General features: G+C 41.7%; 1 protein-coding gene across 2 annotated transcripts in view; it reads right to left on the bottom strand.

The window, feature by feature from the left end:
* Cdkl5 (cyclin dependent kinase like 5) overlaps nt 1–16,440 on the bottom strand; it is a 190,573-nt gene extending 174,133 nt beyond the window's left edge. Inside the window, exons 1-2 of one of the 2 annotated variants that reach the window (XM_059251398.1) lie at nt 16,329–16,436; nt 13,921–13,973 (exon numbers count right to left, since the gene is read on the bottom strand). The gene's annotated coding sequence lies outside the window, so the exon portion shown is untranslated. Of the gene's footprint in view, nt 1–13,920; nt 13,974–16,328 lie in introns of both variants that reach the window. The other variant, XM_059251400.1, reaches the window with a different exon arrangement.
* Nucleotides 16,441–16,955: the final 515 nt, after the last annotated feature.

Below are 16,955 nucleotides of genomic sequence, written 5' to 3'. Positions count from 1 at the left end.
CTGAGGAGCAAGACCACGCCCCCCCCATCATTCCCATGTTCAACAGAGAAAGCAAAGACAGTTATCACCTTTATCCACTTCTATCCTGAAGACCTGAATGAAAGCTCCTAGCAAGGGGGGCTGGCGCAGGGCCATATCCTACTTCTGGGAGTGGGACAGGATTCCACAGAGGCCAACAGAATAGTCAGAGGGGCAAGACCCCGGGACTTCGACATAAATCCAAGGTTTAATCAGAAAAACAGAGACCACATTCCACCACTCCACCAAGCTAAAGAACGAACTTCCAGGAACAATAAGGCAAAATTCAAGGGGAAAGAGAAAACAAGAACCTGTACAAAAGAAACTTGCCAAGGCACAAATCGAAGGTGAGACTCAAAACGTTGAATGGAGCACATACTAACTCCCACTCTAATGCAAAGTATCACTCAGAGAATGTGAAGCCTGAGCTACTCTGAGGGAAACCACAATGATGGGGGGTGGGAACAGCCCAACTCTTAACTGGATTAATTCAAATCCCAGCATTAAAGGCCTAGCAGAAAGAAAGACATGCCCATGCAAAACATAAAAATGATGTACCTCCATCTCTAGCATTGTACACAGTAAGTCAGGCTTGCAACAATTTATAAGAAAATTAAACCCCAAGGCATAAGAGAACACAAAGAAACAAATGCTCAGAAAACATAAAGAGCCAGACACAAAGAGATACTGGAAATAGTTTAAATACTGTTAAACAGTATTTGGGGGCTCTGACCCCCAAAAAGAACAACATGAAAAATCAGATGGGTAATTCCAGCAGAGAAATGGAAACTATAAAGAGGAAGCAAATGGAAACTGCCATCAATGGAATGCTACCATTTAAGAGAGATGAGGGTCACTTCAAGGGGCTCACCAGCAGACTCAAGTCGGCCAAGGAAAGCAATTAGTGAATTTGAGGGTGGGAGAGTAAAACGGGGGTGGGGGGAGGGTAGGAACAGGAAAGATCTACTGGACAGTATCAAGGGTCCTGACATAACATAATTAGGATCATGGAAAGAAGAGAGAATAGGACAGAAGTACTTGAAGAAATAATGGCTAAAAATATCCGGGAAATGATCATAAGACATCTAACCACAAATGCTAGATAATCCAAGAAAAGGAAGATAAACAACAAAAAATGTAATAAATCACCTACACTCCTACATTATCACCATTATTTAGTAACACTAAAGACTCAATTTTCAAAGTCCTGCCACTGCCATTCCTTCAAAGCCTGGGGCTGGAGAGCCAGCTCAGTGGTTATAAGAGCCCTTACTGCTCTTGCAGACCACCTGAGCTGGATTCCCAGGACCCACGACAGTTCACAGCTGCCTGTAATTCCAGTTCCAACATATCTGACACTCTCTCCTGGCCTTCATGGGCTCCTGCATGCACATGATACACATAAACTCACACAGGCACACATGCATACACATAAATTAAAAAAATAAGAAATATTTTTAAAAGAAAACCCCCTCTATCAACATGATTTACAGGCTATTAATTCAGTATGATCAGCATTATACAATGCTCACTCTGTGTCCAAGTCTCCATTGTATAACATACTAGTCAAGCGTATGTCACAAGCCTATACCCAGTAAGAGAGGCTGGGGGTATACATTTTCTGGTAAAGTAGGGCCTATAAATTAATTCAAAGCTAGAGAGGATGTTTAAAACTACTGGACAATCCAAATATTGCAGAAGTCTATCTAACTAATTTATATCATGGTAAATTAATTCTTTGGTTAAGTTATTACATTCCCAGAGTGGTTTTATGTGACAGTATTTTACCTCAGTATGGTAACACATTTAAAAACTAGTTTGCCAGTCTTTAAGACCTAAGTACTAACCTGGGGGTGTGTGAAGACACATGATAAATAAGTAATGTGTTCAACAAATGACAGTTTTGTTTGATGGTAAAGGAAGAGGAAGGGGGAGGAGGGAGGGAGGAGGAGGAGGAGGAGGAGGAGAGAGAGAGAGAGGGAGAGAGAGAGAGAGAGAGAGAGAGAGAGAGAGAGAGAGAGAGAGAGAGAGAGAGAGATGGGGTCTAAGAGAAAATGAATGAGGACTCTGCAATTACATGAACTAGAATAATAAATCATGAAAAATCTCTTAAATGCTACTCTTATCAGCTTTGGCGGAAAAGTTTGTAGCACCCCATAGGGCGCCATCAGCACCTACTCATGTACAGATGTGGGTACAAAGATAGCACAATCATGCCCATAGGCAGGTTACTAAACAGGCATTTCCACAGGGGGAGCAGGCAGGGAGGTTCACTAGCTAGGTACCTAATACAGAGAAGCTACCAAAAAGAAGGTCCAGGAGAGTGGGAGAGGTCAGAAAAGGAGCACGTTTCACAGGAGAAATGTCTATTGAGCATTTCCTATGTGCCACATGCAGAGACTACACCATGCCACCGGAGTTTACAGCTCAAAACACATACCATGGCTTGTCCATTTCCTAAGACCCGCCACTATTTAAACTACTAGTTTTAATATTCATACACTCTCGAGTCATAATGAAAGAAAACCAAAATCCCGGGACAATGTGGGGCATGCAATACATGAATTCACATCTTTGTTGTTTTTTTCCTCCTGGGTTTATATGCCTATTTGTAGATCCATGTCATGAATATACCCTCTTGAGGCCCATTCCTTTTACCTGACATTTCTGGGCCTCTCTTAAGATTCTTTGCACCCACTCTCAAACCACTTTGTCCCTTTATTTATTTTGCCTTGAGTCTGCCTAGGCCACTTGTACCCTGCTTTTCCATTTGAACATGCCATTACCCAGTGCTTAAGTCACTGTATTTGGCCTCTCCCGCTGGCTTACAGAACATCACCATTGCTTATATTTATGTTAACATTCTCTTAGTTGCTTAGACAATAACAATGACATTCAAATACTTTGTTACTCTAGGACAAGGTCACCCAAGAAAGTCTCCATTTCTTTTACCAACCCTGCACATAAACAGACAGACTTCAAAACACACCTCTAAATCAAGGATATTAACTCTGGAGACTAGAGAAACCACTGGGACAAAAACATTGGTTTCAGGACCTTAATTTGGAAAAAAAAAAAGGCAATTATTTTCAAGTACATGCCATGGGCTGAACAAAACTGAAAAAGAAAATGACATAAACCGTTTTTCCAACTCTTCAACTCAACACCACCAAGAAAGGGAGCAAGGGAGAGCCACCGATCAAGGGAGGGAGAGAAGGCAGGCAGGCAGACTGAACAGGTATAAGACAGTTCAATAAAGCCTAAGAACTCACGCCAAAAGTAAGCTAAGTTTAAGGCTACATCAAAATGTAGGCTGCAAAGGAAATCCTGGAAGAAGGAGGTGATGATGCTGTGGTTATTCTTTGGATATGTAGAGGGGGAAAAGGGGCAACAGCAGTATTCAATTCATATAGGAGCTAACAATTCTAAACCAAGAAAGGCCTGAACTTCATGCAGTCAGCAAGGCAAACAAGCTTTTTCATGGCTGAAGATAGCATTAAAAAAAAAAAACAAAAAAAAAAACTAAATGTCTGGCATGGCAGTACACACCTGTAATTCAAAGTCATCCTGTGCTAAAAGCAAGGCTACTTGAGACTTTGTCTCAAAAGACAGCTCCTAAACATGTTAGGATGCTTACTGTAGGAGAAAGGAATATCAGGATATTCAAAATAGCACCTCTCCAGAGCTTGCACATCCCTAAGTTAACCTGAACACAGACAGTCTGAGACATGGACTTGGGAGATGACTCGGTGGGTTAAGAGCATCCAGCTGAAGTTCAGATTCCCAGCACCCCTGTCGAAACACCACGTGTGGTCCTTCTTGCCCCTAACTGCACTGCTGCTGGAGATCTGGGATCCTAGACAAGAGGATTGGCTCAGGGGTGCTGGCCAGGCACACAAGGTTAAGGTAGAGAGTGACAGACCAGGATACCAGAAATTCTCCTCTGGTTTACATCATACACTTACACATGTGTATACACAGAGAAAGTAGAGAAGAATAAAAGTCTGACAAGGAGCAGTTTAATATAAAAGACAAGGCTACAAAGGGACCAGATCTGAAATGGTACTCTTCCTGAAGTTGGATGCCCTTAAACAATATTAATAAAATTACATAAAGACACTGAAAGTGCATAAAAAAATCACAAACTAGGAAAAAAAAACAGCATTCATGTTGAGAAATACTGAGCCAGGTCCAAGATGTTGTATTTGGAAAGAGAAAATAATTCAAATTTCATGTTGATATTTAATAAAAATGTTTCATTAAGACGTTAAATATCTTCAGCAGATAAATGGGATGAGGGAGAACCGGGAGAGTTTTAAGTTTAAACAAGGGAGAGAGATGAAACTGTGAGAAGCAACATTTTAATTCAGTTATAAATAGAAGTGACATTCCTATATAAGGTTACCGGGATGGGGAAGCAGAAAAGGAATCTTTCGAGAAGTAAAGGTAGTTCTAAAAAAACAATGAACCGAGTACCACAGATGACAATCAATCAAGGAAGCAGGGGCAAAACTTCTCATGAGATGAGAAGAATATTTTACCTTGCACAGATTATGACCTTTTTGACAAACTGTTAAGACTCCAGTGAGCTGAAAGTCTTGGCTTTTTGCAGCCCTGCATTTCACATCACACCCCTGCTTAAAACCTTCAATAGTTTCCCAGGAGACGGGGAGGGGAGGGGATATGGGACTACTAAAATCTTCAAGATCTGGCCTTTGCCTACTTGGGCTCTGGCTTTTCTCCTTTCTAGCCATTTTAGAATTCTTCCTTTTTAAAATTACTTTTAATTAGCATGCAGATAGGCTGGAGAGATGGCGCAACAGTTAAGGCCATTTGTTGATCTTGCAAAGGATCTGGATTCCATTCCTAGCACCTAGATGGTGGCTCCCAACCCTCTCTAACTCCAGCTTCAGGGAAATCTGAAGCCCTCTTCGGGCACCAGGCATGGATGTGGTGCACATACACACAAACAGGCCAAACCAAGCACACACACATCAAGTAAATCAAACAAAAACAGGCATACAAGGGCATTAGCTAGCACTGTGGCATTTTCTTTCGCGATGTTTTTAATTTTATTTTTTAATCACATATATGGGGGGGAGGGTATGTGCACATGAGTGCCTAGGATTCCAGAGGAAGGGATGGGATCCCCTGGAACTAGAGTTCCACACTGTTGTGAGCCATCCGACATGGGTGCTAGGAACTGAACTTGAGCAGTATGTACTCTTAACCACTGAGCCATCTCTCCAGCCCCTTTTATGGCATTGTCAAGCAATGAAGTTCTTTTAGTATATTCTCTTCCCCCTCTGTCTTCCCTCCTCCTCACCCTCTTCCTACATCTCCCTAGTCTCCTTTCAGCTCTCAGGTCACATGTGTCTGTTTGCCCTCCACTACCCCCTCAAGAGCACCTTCTCACCTTCTCCAGGTCTCCTTTCTAGTTTTACCCATTTATCCATTTATAGACATACAAATACACATGACAAGCTACGATTCAAAGATCTTGTTTTTCAAAAGTCTCTAACTCTCTCACCTTGCCTCCGGGCACTTGCACCTCCTCTTTTGGAAAACTATCCCCCCAGTTAATAATCTTTCTTATCCTTAAAACTCACTTGAAAGTTTCCTCAAGGTGGCCTTCCTATCAACTCTCAGAAGAGATTATCCACCTTAACCATGTCATTTGTTCCCATAGGTGACTTCCTCCCTCCTCTGTCTCCATCTCAAGACTAAATTAATAATTAGAGGGCAGGGCCACTGTAGGTAATCATTAAGTATTTGTTAAATGAAGCAAAAACAGACCTCAGGATGTAAGGTAGGTTATTCTACAAGGAACTGATGCTGTATGAAATACCAATTTGCACAAAATTAACTTTTGTTTACCTCAATCAATTTCAATAAGCACAATTAAGATCAGTCTTTTCAGTGATGTTCCCTGGAGAAGCCGAGACCCTCACTTGTGCATATCTTATTTTTTCCATGAGTGCCTTTCTATTAACCACTCCCCTAAACACCTGCCACCTACCACCACCACCACAACCACAACCATCACCACCACCACATTTAAATCTAAGTTTAAAAATCTCTTTGGGGGCTAGAGAGAAAGATCAGTGGTTAAGAGCACTGGCTGCTCTTTCAGAGGACCTGGGTGCAAATCCTAGGACCCACAATCATCTGTAACTCCAGTTGCAGGGAATCTGACACCCTTTTCTGGTCTCTACCAGCATGCATGTGGTGCACAGACATACCAGTAAACAAAACACCCATACACATAAAAATAAATCTTCTCTTAAATCCCTTTTAATGAACTCTAATTCTGCTTCTGAAGAAAACCTGTATGTATTGTGCAACTGTAATTTTGAATTTGGTTGTGATATTACTACTAATAATTACTAGCAATTAAAGTCTATATGTCCCACAAGAAGCTGACAAAGCAGGGTAAAGTGTCTGGGAATGAGGATAAATTCTAGTACATCTCATCTGAACCAACTCTGACAATCTCTGAAAGACTCTACTTCTCAGGAAACCAGTTTCTACAACTGGCCAATGTCAGGGTCATTCAGCAAATCGAATCCAACCAGTTTTCTTCAGCTATCATTTGTCACCATTTTGTAGGGATAGGAGTATATGCATATGTACATGTTCTTGTGGGCACATGTATATTTAAGTGTTCACATATATATCGAAGCCAGAGGTCAACATCTGGTGACTTCCTCTACCATTCTGCACTTAATGAGACAAAGTCCCTCACTGATTTGGGAGATCATTGATTCAACTAGACTAGCTGGCCCACAAACATCTGGGATCGACCTGTCTCCACCCCAACACCACACCAAGTTCTTCATTAAATTTATTTTTTAATTGAAAATAAATTTTTTTCATACAGTATATTCTGATTGCAGTCTCCTCTCCCCGAGTTCCTCCCTACCACTCAACGCCATACTTGCTTTCTCTCTCTCAATAGAAAACAAACATCTAAAAATAATAAAACATAATAAAAACCAGAATAGGGCAAAACAAACAGAAAAGGAGCCAAAGAAAAATCACAAGTAACACATAGAGACACAGAGACACACACATGTGAATACACAGAAAACCCATAAAAACAAAATTGGAAATCAAAAGACCTGTACAGTAAAAATAAGGAAATAAAAAGGCCCAGACAGCATTATTAGACAAGAAAAACCTACAAAAATACAATTGAGTTCCTTTTTTTTTAACATGAGTGCTAGGAACTGATCTCAGATCATCATGCTTGTATGGCAAGTACTTTACAAACTGATCATCTCCCTAGCCCCATTTATCACCATTCTTTATTTGCCATATCTTCCTGTATGTTAATCTGATTATTATAACTTATTTCATTTTGCCAAGAATATAAAGATCTGTAACTTCAACTTACCTAAAATAATTTAAGGCAAACATTTTTTTAAAAAAATGGGCCAGTGAGATGATTCAGCGGGTAAAGGTGTTTTCGGCCAAGCCTGACAACCTGAGTTCAATCCCAAGAACCCACACGATGGAGTAAAGAAGGAACCCCTGAAAACTGCGCTTTGACCTCTACACATTCACTGCACATGTGCATGCATACACACGGGCACACGGAATATTTATAAACATTTATCTGTTTATAAACAACTAAGGACTGGAGAGATGGCTTAATGGTGAAGAGAGAGTGCTGCTCCTGCACAGAACACGGGTTCAATTCCCAGCACCCACACTCTAGCTCTAGGGAACTAACTCCTCTGGCTTTCTCAGGCATTTATAGTCATGTACTGATACATGCAAGCACACATAAACACACACACATACACAACTGAAAACTAAAATATATATATTTTAAAAATAATTAAAAATTTATTCATCCATGTTTTATTAGCTCCCAAAACCCTGTTTTATTGCTATCAAAAATCACTACCTATCTAAAGCTATTGCAGGGCTGGAGAGATGGCTCAGCAATTAAGAACACTTGATGCTCCTGCAGAGGACCAAGGTTCCTTTTCCAGCACCCATATTACGCGACTCACAGCTGCTTGCAACTCCAGTTCTAGGAGATCTGATGCCCTCTCCTGGATTCTGTAGCCACTGTATATACAGGGTACACCGAGGAACCCACACATACACATACAAAACATAAAACAAGTTATTTCCAGAAATCACTTCACATGTTACTATTTGATATTAGGCCTCTGTCTTAGAAAGGATATGAAAATATCAAAAGAAACATATTCATAACTGTTAAAAATAAAAATCAATACTATTTCAAGCCAGTTATGACTGATTCGACAGTAGTCTATTAATATCAGACTAGCATTGTTTGTCTAATCTGTTATTACAAATCCAGATACAACCTACCATACAGAGTTACTGATTTACCTGCCTACCACTTCTGAGGGTCACTTTCCCACAAGAATCCATTTACCTAAAAGTTAGACACTGTTTTCCAAACACTTCTAACCAAACCATTACCCTTTATTATGTATGCCCCAAAGATAACAAGTAAACTGTCCTGTGAGCAGTCCCCACCTACACCATCAACACACTAGGCGAAGACCAATACTTCACAATGTGGCAGAAGTTAGCTGTGCTGTACAGTTTTACCATAACCTATACTCCCAGGCTGGCTTTACTCTCCAATCCACATAAAATGATGCAAGTAGGAAAGCCCTGTCTACATCCCACCACAATGCAGCGTGCAGCAACACGGAAAGTAGAAAGTGTCTGGGTATGTGAATACAGTGAAGGCTGCTCTACAGCAAGTACAGTGGAGACGATCTGTCAAGGACAATCAGAGCTCAAACAGTAAACCGAACAATGTCACTGGCTCAGGATCAAGAAAACCAATTATTCAGCCCGTAGTCTTATAGCTGAAAATGATTTTTCCTTATACAATAATTGTATGATTTTCCTTCGATTTATTTTCTACGAATCTCTAATATATCACTAAGAACAATGCTATTTTATTCACTAGCAGGTAGAATGCTTGCCAAGCTTGAGGCCCTAGATTTGATCCCTAGCACCACATGAATAGGATGATGCACATCTGTAATCCCAGCACCCAGAGAAAAGGAGTTGAAGGCCAGCTTTGGCTACATAGCGATTTAATGATCAGATAGTTACTAAAATAAACCACAAACACCAGGCAACTTGTGCCATTGACAATATGATCCTTCATATTCTACTATGGATCATGCTTAGGCAAAAACTGGAAACAGGTCTGAAAGGTGGCTCAGGAGGTAAAGGTATTTGCCACTAAGCCTAATAAATTCAGTCCCCAAGACCCACATAGTAGAAGAGAGAAGTGATTCCAGAAAGTTATCTTCTGACCTTCACATGCATGTTCACATACTCATATATACACAGAAATACACACACACTAAATAAATAAGTGTAATAAAAAATTTTAAAACTGAAACACAAAAATTAGGATGTGTAAAAAGTTACGTTTTAAAGGCAGGTAAACAGGGTTACAAAAACCATGTTTAAAGGAAAAAAATTTTTTTAGAATGATGTAAATATTCTGAAAATTGAAAATAGTGGCTAAAAAACTTCATAAATTTATTTAAAATGTTTATTAGAAAAAAAAAAAGCCCGGTGGTGGTGGTGCACGCCTTTAATCCCAGCACTCGAGAGGCAGAGCCAGGCGGATCTCTGTGAGTTCGAGGCCAGCCTGGGCTACCAAGTGAGTCCCAGGAAAGGCGCAAAGCTACACAGAGAAACCCTGTCTCGGAAAAACCAAAATAATAATAATAATAATAATTATTATTATTATTAATAAATAAATAAATAAAATGTTTATTAGTATACTATTACAGAAGATAAACTTGCTGGGTGTGGTGGCACACACCTTTAATCCCAGCACTCAGGAGGCAGAGGCAGAGGCAGGAGGATCTCTCTGAGTTCCAGGCCAGCCTGATCTACAGAGCTAGTTCCAAGACAGCCAGGGCTACACAGAGAAACCCCGTCTTTCAAAAACAAAAGTGTTAAACTGTATGTTGGAAAGCTGTACTTTGTAGAGAAATCAACAAAAATTGTCAAGACTCCATCTGTGCCGAACATCCCTCCGATGTGGCCAGGAAGATTTCTGGTCCTGCGGCTCTATAATGTTCATCACTAATGACAAAGGTGATTTGTATCAACTAAAAAACAAAGATGGTATGTTCTTTTCTTCTTTCACATGAACCTCTTAAGTGTTCTTTGAAACTAAGCTTCAACAGTTTGACTTGCTTACTGATTGATGGGTCTTGCTTTAAAAATAATATAGCTGGTGAGATGGCTCAGCCCATGAAGGTACTGGCCACCAAGCCTAACCACCTGAGTTCAATTCCTGAGGCCCACATAGTGCAGGGAGAGAACAGACTCCTGCCACACAAATGCCATGGAATGTGCATGATCACCCACTCCCCTCACACACAAAATAAACAAACATAATAAATATGTAAAGAAATATCAGTATAATCAATAATCCTCTTCCTCATCATCATCACCACTATCACCACCACCACAAAGTTTTAAATAGAAAACTACCTTTTAAAAAAAAGGTCATTGGCTGGCTTTAAACTCACGATGTAGCCAAGGACCTTCCTTAGTGATCAAATGTTATTGTTTTCCAAGTCCTAGGATCACAGACATGTGCCACCATGCAGAGTTTATAGAGGGCTAGAACTTGGGGTTTCCTGAATGCTAGAGATTACAGATCTATGCCATCACCTCCAGTTTATGCGGTGCCAGGATCCAATCCAGATCTTTGTGAAAGTTTGGCAAGCACTCTGCCAAAAGTGCTACATCTCAGCCCCAAACTTCTACTTTCAACAGAGGAACAAGAATGACACCAGGGGTAGTGGTCCACGCCTTTAAAACCAGCACTCAGAAGGCAGAGGCAGGCGGATCTCTGTGAGTTCGAGGCCAGCCTGGTCTACAAAGTGAGTTCCAGGACAGCCAGGGCTCTTACACAGAGAAACTCTGTCTCAAAAAAAAAAAAAAAATGAAAAAAAGAAACAAGAATAAGGGCCCAGAGAGATGGCTCAGTGGTTGGAAGGGCTTGCTGCTCTGTTCTTCCAGAGGACCAGTGTTCAGTTCCCAGCACCCTATCAGGCAGTTCAGGCAGTTCAAAACTTCCTATAACTCTAACTACAGGGATTTGGAAACCCTGTTCTGGCTTCTTGGATATCCACACACATACACATAAATTAGAATAAAATAACGAAGCAAAAACAATGTACCTCTTTAAACTTTGCCTCTCAATTTTATTCTACTATATGTCATTATAATTACTGAAAAGATGTCCATTTGCAAATTTTAACAGCTGCCACTTCAAAAGTCCATCTAGCCAGGCCTGGTAGTTCAGGCCTGTAATTGCAGCTATGGGCAGAATTCTGCATCAAGGCAGGAAAAGGCTGTTCAAGTCCTGCCTGAGATACAAAGGGTGAGTTCAAGGCCCACCTGGGTAACTTACTGGGAGCCTGTATTGGGGAAAAAAGGGGGATGGGGGGGGATACTATTAGGATTATAGCTAGTAGTGAGTACTTGCCTAGAATGTGCAATACCCTGGGTTCGATCTCTAGCAACACATACACATAAAAACAACACTGAATTCAACGGGTATCCTCATAGCCTTTATTAGTATAGTAAATTTAATCAGCCAGTGAAAAGCTACAATGAATATGCATAAACATGAAACCAGTGTTTAACTAGAAACAATTATCTCATTTTGGACATACATAATTATATGTACAACTTTCATTTATGAAGGAATCAAACCAATGAGGCTGTGTTGCAAAAAGTCTATACTTCTGGTTGTCCTAACCAGAAGTCTTGATAGATCCAGTCCCCTATGTCACAAAAGGCCAGGCAGCCTTGGCAATGAGGCCCATCAAACCCAGGAAGCAAATTTATACCTCCAGGACTCCCCAGGCACAATGTACAGAATGAACTCCAAACAGGCTTTAGGAACCACACTCTTATAGAGAAGCAGAAAGCAGGACTTAGAAAAGCACAATTTCAAGTCAGACCGGTTTGGATGGCAATTTTGCCTCTTCTGCTGACTAGCTAGCTAATATGTGCAAATTATTTTTGAGCCCATATGACGTATATGAGAAATAAAGAAAATATCTACCTTGGAGAAAGGCTGTGAGCACACGTATGCATGCATGTGAATAAATAATTTGCCACAGCATCTGGTATTCAGTAAGATCAATAGATGTAGCATTATGAGAATTATAGAGCAGACTATACAAAAGAGAGGCTGCACCCAAGACTTAACTCTGCTGAAAAGTACCCCCAAAACAAATATCTTTAAGTAAAAAGCTTAATTCAAACTGTTAACAAACTTCCAAGAGCCTGGTCCCTTTTACTCAATAAATAATTTTCTGTTAATCCCCAAATCTGAAATATTTAACTGTTAAACATCTTTTTAGGTAGAAAGTCCTTGGTCTTAGTTTTCATATTCACTGACAGAACTGCCTCCCAAATTCCTAACCCTGTATGAAGAAATGTATAAACTCAATGAGAAATGAGACCCAGCCTTTGAGTAATTCACTAATGCATTCATTGCCCCATATAAGGGAAAAATTTCTCAAAAATATATAAAATTGAATTTAGATCAAGCGTAGGTAGTAGCTCATTCCAGTAATCCCAAAACCTGGGAAGCTGAGGCAGGAGGATTGCTACAAGTTCCAGGCCAGCCTGGGATACATAGTGAGTTAGTTCCAAGCCAACCTGGACTAACGATGAGATCCCATCTAAAAATAAAAAATAAAAATCCAAATACCAAAATTGTGAATTATCAAAAAAAAAAAAAAAAGATTTTCAATGTTGAGTTTAAGGTTGAAAGCAGAGTGGAAACTCTACAGAGAGCTTAAATGCAGACTACTATCCCACTCCACTCTGCTGCTAGAGATCCAATTTAGGGCCATGTACTCTACCTCTGAGCTCCATCTCCAGCTCCAAATATTGTCTTTTGATTGCATTATTTTCCTACGTTGAAATATGTGGTCCAACTGACACAATTATCAGATGGTAAACAACCTTTGACACTCTATCTTCTCCTCTGTCAAGGAATTTGATGTTGCCAAAAATAAAACCTTAAGATCTAAAATTACCTGATTCTGAGTGAAGTCTTTTCTAACCAGGAAACAACTAAATAGTTCCAATCTTGCTGGGTTTTTGTACTAAAGTTAAGGATTATATAAAAGATCTCTCTCCTAGCCGGGCGGTGGTGGTGGTGGTGGTGGTGGTGGTGGTGGTGGTGGTGGTGGTGGTGGTGGTGGTGGTGCACGCCTTTAATCCCAGAACTGGGAGGTAGAGGCAGGCGGATCTCTGTGAGTTTGAGGCCAGCCTGGTCTCCAAAGTGAGTTCCAGGACAGGCTCCAAAGGAAAAAAAAAAAAAAAAGATCTTCCTGTTTCAGATCTGTGCCAGCGGATTGCTTTGTTCATTTGAAATGCTTCATGTTATTATTTGACATCAATTTCTTATACTGAAGTGCTACACACTCACATTAACTGCCAAAAATAAAATTTTATATTAGCACCCCTTCAAATAGCCAAATACTAAAAATCCTACTAAAATAAAGGAGATAACCACCCAAACCGTCAAAATGGAAGAAGGAAAAAGATGAAATTTTAAACAAGTAAGAAAATATTCCCAAGCTTGATTCTTTACAAATTTTCTACAAGCTTATTTCTCAGCTATAGCTCGATTTTCTATTATTAAGTAAACTGAAATGCAAATTATACTGAAAGGCTAACTTTCTGTAAGAGGAGCTGCTGTCATTTCCAACAATTCAACTGTGGCTGAGAATCTCTCACAGATGCTTAGCCACTGTGGAGAAATGGGTTGGGGGAGAAATGCAAGCTTATAGGAATTTCTCCACCTCTGTATTTAAGGTTTGTAGTGTGAGAATACTGCACCTTCAAAACAGAAAATGCCACGTAAAGTCTGGTTCTTCTCAAATGTAGAATATCTGGAACAGAATACATTGAATTCGCAATCAGTCAACCTTCTATTATTTATGTGAGATGGCTCTGCAATTTCTCTCAATGGAAACCTGTCCTTTACAGAACCCCAGGGAGCAGAGAAGATGCCTTGGATTGAAATAACTCCAAGAACATTGAATGGTAGATGAAGTTTGGGCCCTTGCATAAACAACAACAAAATCAAAACCCTGGGGGGTGCTTTAAGAAGTCCCTAATCTTTAATAAATTATAAGACTGAGCAATGACAAAACTAATGCACCCAGGGAAAGGGATTTTATTTCTGAATAATTTTTCTAATATAGCAAGTTATTTTTATTCAAAAAAATGAGGCTTAGGAGCTATGCTAAATCAATACAATAAGAACAGTACACTTTCTATTTCTACCTATCAAATGAACCATTGTACTGATTATGCTTAAAAGGCAAGCCAACTAAAAAGGATTTGATGCCCTTTCCAAGAGAAGCCCTCTTCCCAAGTACTCAGAAATGGCAGATTATTAAAGACTCTTGGAATGGTTAACTTTATTTAATGTGCCTCTTTTGGAGTTCTATTCTTTAATGCAGCCGAACGGTCTTTTTCTCCCTAATTAGGTTCCCCTGTACTTGTGCAATGCTGGCACACAGTGTTGTTGGCAGCTTTAGTTCTACAGCTTCACTCTTCTGGCTCCTTCTCCCCTCACCTCCCCTCCTTACCCCACCCCATCCCACCCCCCAAAAATGATTTCCTTCCCAAATGTTCTTCTCTCTGCATTTGTCAACAGAAACACCCACTGGTGGTGTCAAACTGGTAATACTGCTGCAGACTTCCTTACTCCCGTTCCAGCAGCAACGCCAAAAATGCTCCAACCTAAAATAGTACTTTTAATAAAGAATTGAAAAGGCTTCCTAGGTACTTAACTACCATATTCTCGGAAAGATGGAGGCCTTTTACGTTTTTTATTATTAATGAATCCTAGTTGGGTTGTTAAATGTAAGATCATACTCTCCCTTTCAACACCAGATAACAGGGATAAGGAAACAGAGCCTCTTCACATTTCAAGAAAATATTTTAAAACATTTAAAAGAATTAAAAACGAATTTACATCTAAATGTTATGCACTTTGTAATTCCAAAGTGTCACCAGTAAAAATGTCTTTTTTGTAACCCTACAGCAAGAAAGAAACAAGCTGGAAGTGTTCCAGCAAATGTTACCTAAAACCCTAATCCTATATTCTATACATATTTATGCATCCTGTTTTCAGTCAAATGCTCTCAGACAAATTAATTTGTGTAATCTTTTATACTGCCTACATAGCCATTACATTCAAACAAGCCTAAATCAGATGCACGGAAAGAAATTATTCTGTGTCAATACTTTCTAAAATCAGCTTAAATTTCAGCCAATTAAAAATAAATTGTGTTAACAGAATACTGATCTGCAACTATTTAAATATCACAGCATCCTTCTAGTCTGTCTGGAGAGATACTAAGGTCAGGCTTTTCTTATTCAAGCATCTGTGCCATACCACTCAAGTGAAGCGAAAAAACAAAACCCTCAAGAAAGATCTGCTTTTACACTGAAATATGCCCAGGTTATTTTTTACCCCAACGTGGGCACCAAAAAAAAAAAAAAAAAAAAAAAAAAAAAAAAAAAAAGGTGTCAATTCCAGAAGGACCTGTTCGTTCTGGCAGATGGTTCCAAACCCCAGGATTCAATTTCTATGAAGGTCCAAAGGGTAGGAAGGTCTGAGAAGGGGTCAATTTCTGCTTCTCTGCCAGCACGCCAGTCGTGAACTTCACAGCAACGCCTGAAAAACTTGTCCCATGGAAGGTGGCAGAAACCTGCGGGGTTGCAGGCGGGGCGCTCGCCCACCCTCCCGGGCAGCCAAGGTCAGAAGGACCGGGGCTACGAGTCGCAGCTGCTGGCGGGTCCCGGGCTCTTTGAGAACTTGGGCGGGGGTTTCGGGCCCTTCTCAGCCCTAGCGGAAAAGGGTTTCCCTCGCCGCAAGCCCCAGAGAGCCCTGGCCACGGGGGCGGCGGGGTGGGGACACCGCAGACCTGCAGCAGAGGGGAGCCCCGCCGGTCCGGCTTCGACCCCACTGTTCCTCTAGCATAGCCCCTCTGTCTCCTGGCACCAAAAATCCCAGCCCCAGCCCTACCGAGAAGCCCCTCAAGACGCGCAGTGGGTCGCCTAGGGAGACTCCTGCTTGGGACGCCCTCGCCGCGTCGCCCCGTTGTGGAGGGACCAGCGCCGCCGCCCCTTCGGTCACCCTCCGGAGTGGACCGACTGGGTTCTCTCTAGGGACAAACTGGTGGACACACTGCCAACGTGAGACGGCCTGAAGGGCGGACGCAACTACTCACCCTGCCGAGTCCCCCCACCTCTAGTGGGGAAGCCTCCACTCCCGCGGCCGCCGTCACCGCTTTACCTTCCCTAGCGGCAGCGACAAGTAATCGAAACCTCCGGCCCCGCCCTCTTGCTGGAGCGAACGCGCAGCCTAATTTGCTGATTGCCACGCCCCCGGCCTGCCCATTCGAACCAATCGTCAAGCTCCTCTCCTCCCGCTAGGTCCCGCCTTGGCCCCGCCTACTTCTGATAGGCGCCAATGAAGAGAAAGCGCTCGTGCTCGGGTTCGGGCTCGCGCGTCCCGCCCACGCCGCTCGTTCTCGAATCCCCGAAATCCTAGAACGCGGGTTTCTTGTACTAGCAATCTGCTACGCGAACGCGCTCATGCGCGCTCGCGACGCTCCGCCTGGCGCACCAGGTTTGGTTGCCTGGCCAAGCCCTAGCAACCTGGGCTGCAAGGGTGGGAGGGGCGGTGCTCCAACTGAAAGCTTCTGTGGGGAGGGGGAAGTGAGAGAGGAATGGGGGGGAGGGGGGGAGATCGTGACTGAGAGAGGGGTGGATGCCAGTGTTGAGGGGAGGGGGGTGAGGAGGCCCGGGAATCCACCTGTCACTGCGGTGGAAAAAAAAAGGGGGAATCCTGCCTG

The sequence above is a fragment of the Peromyscus eremicus genome, chromosome X (genome assembly GCF_949786415.1).
Source record: "Peromyscus eremicus chromosome X, PerEre_H2_v1, whole genome shotgun sequence".
Taxonomy (NCBI): Eukaryota; Metazoa; Chordata; class Mammalia; order Rodentia; family Cricetidae; genus Peromyscus; species Peromyscus eremicus.
The sequence above is the reverse complement of the archived record's forward strand: the minus strand, read 5'-3'. Positions and strand labels throughout refer to the sequence as shown.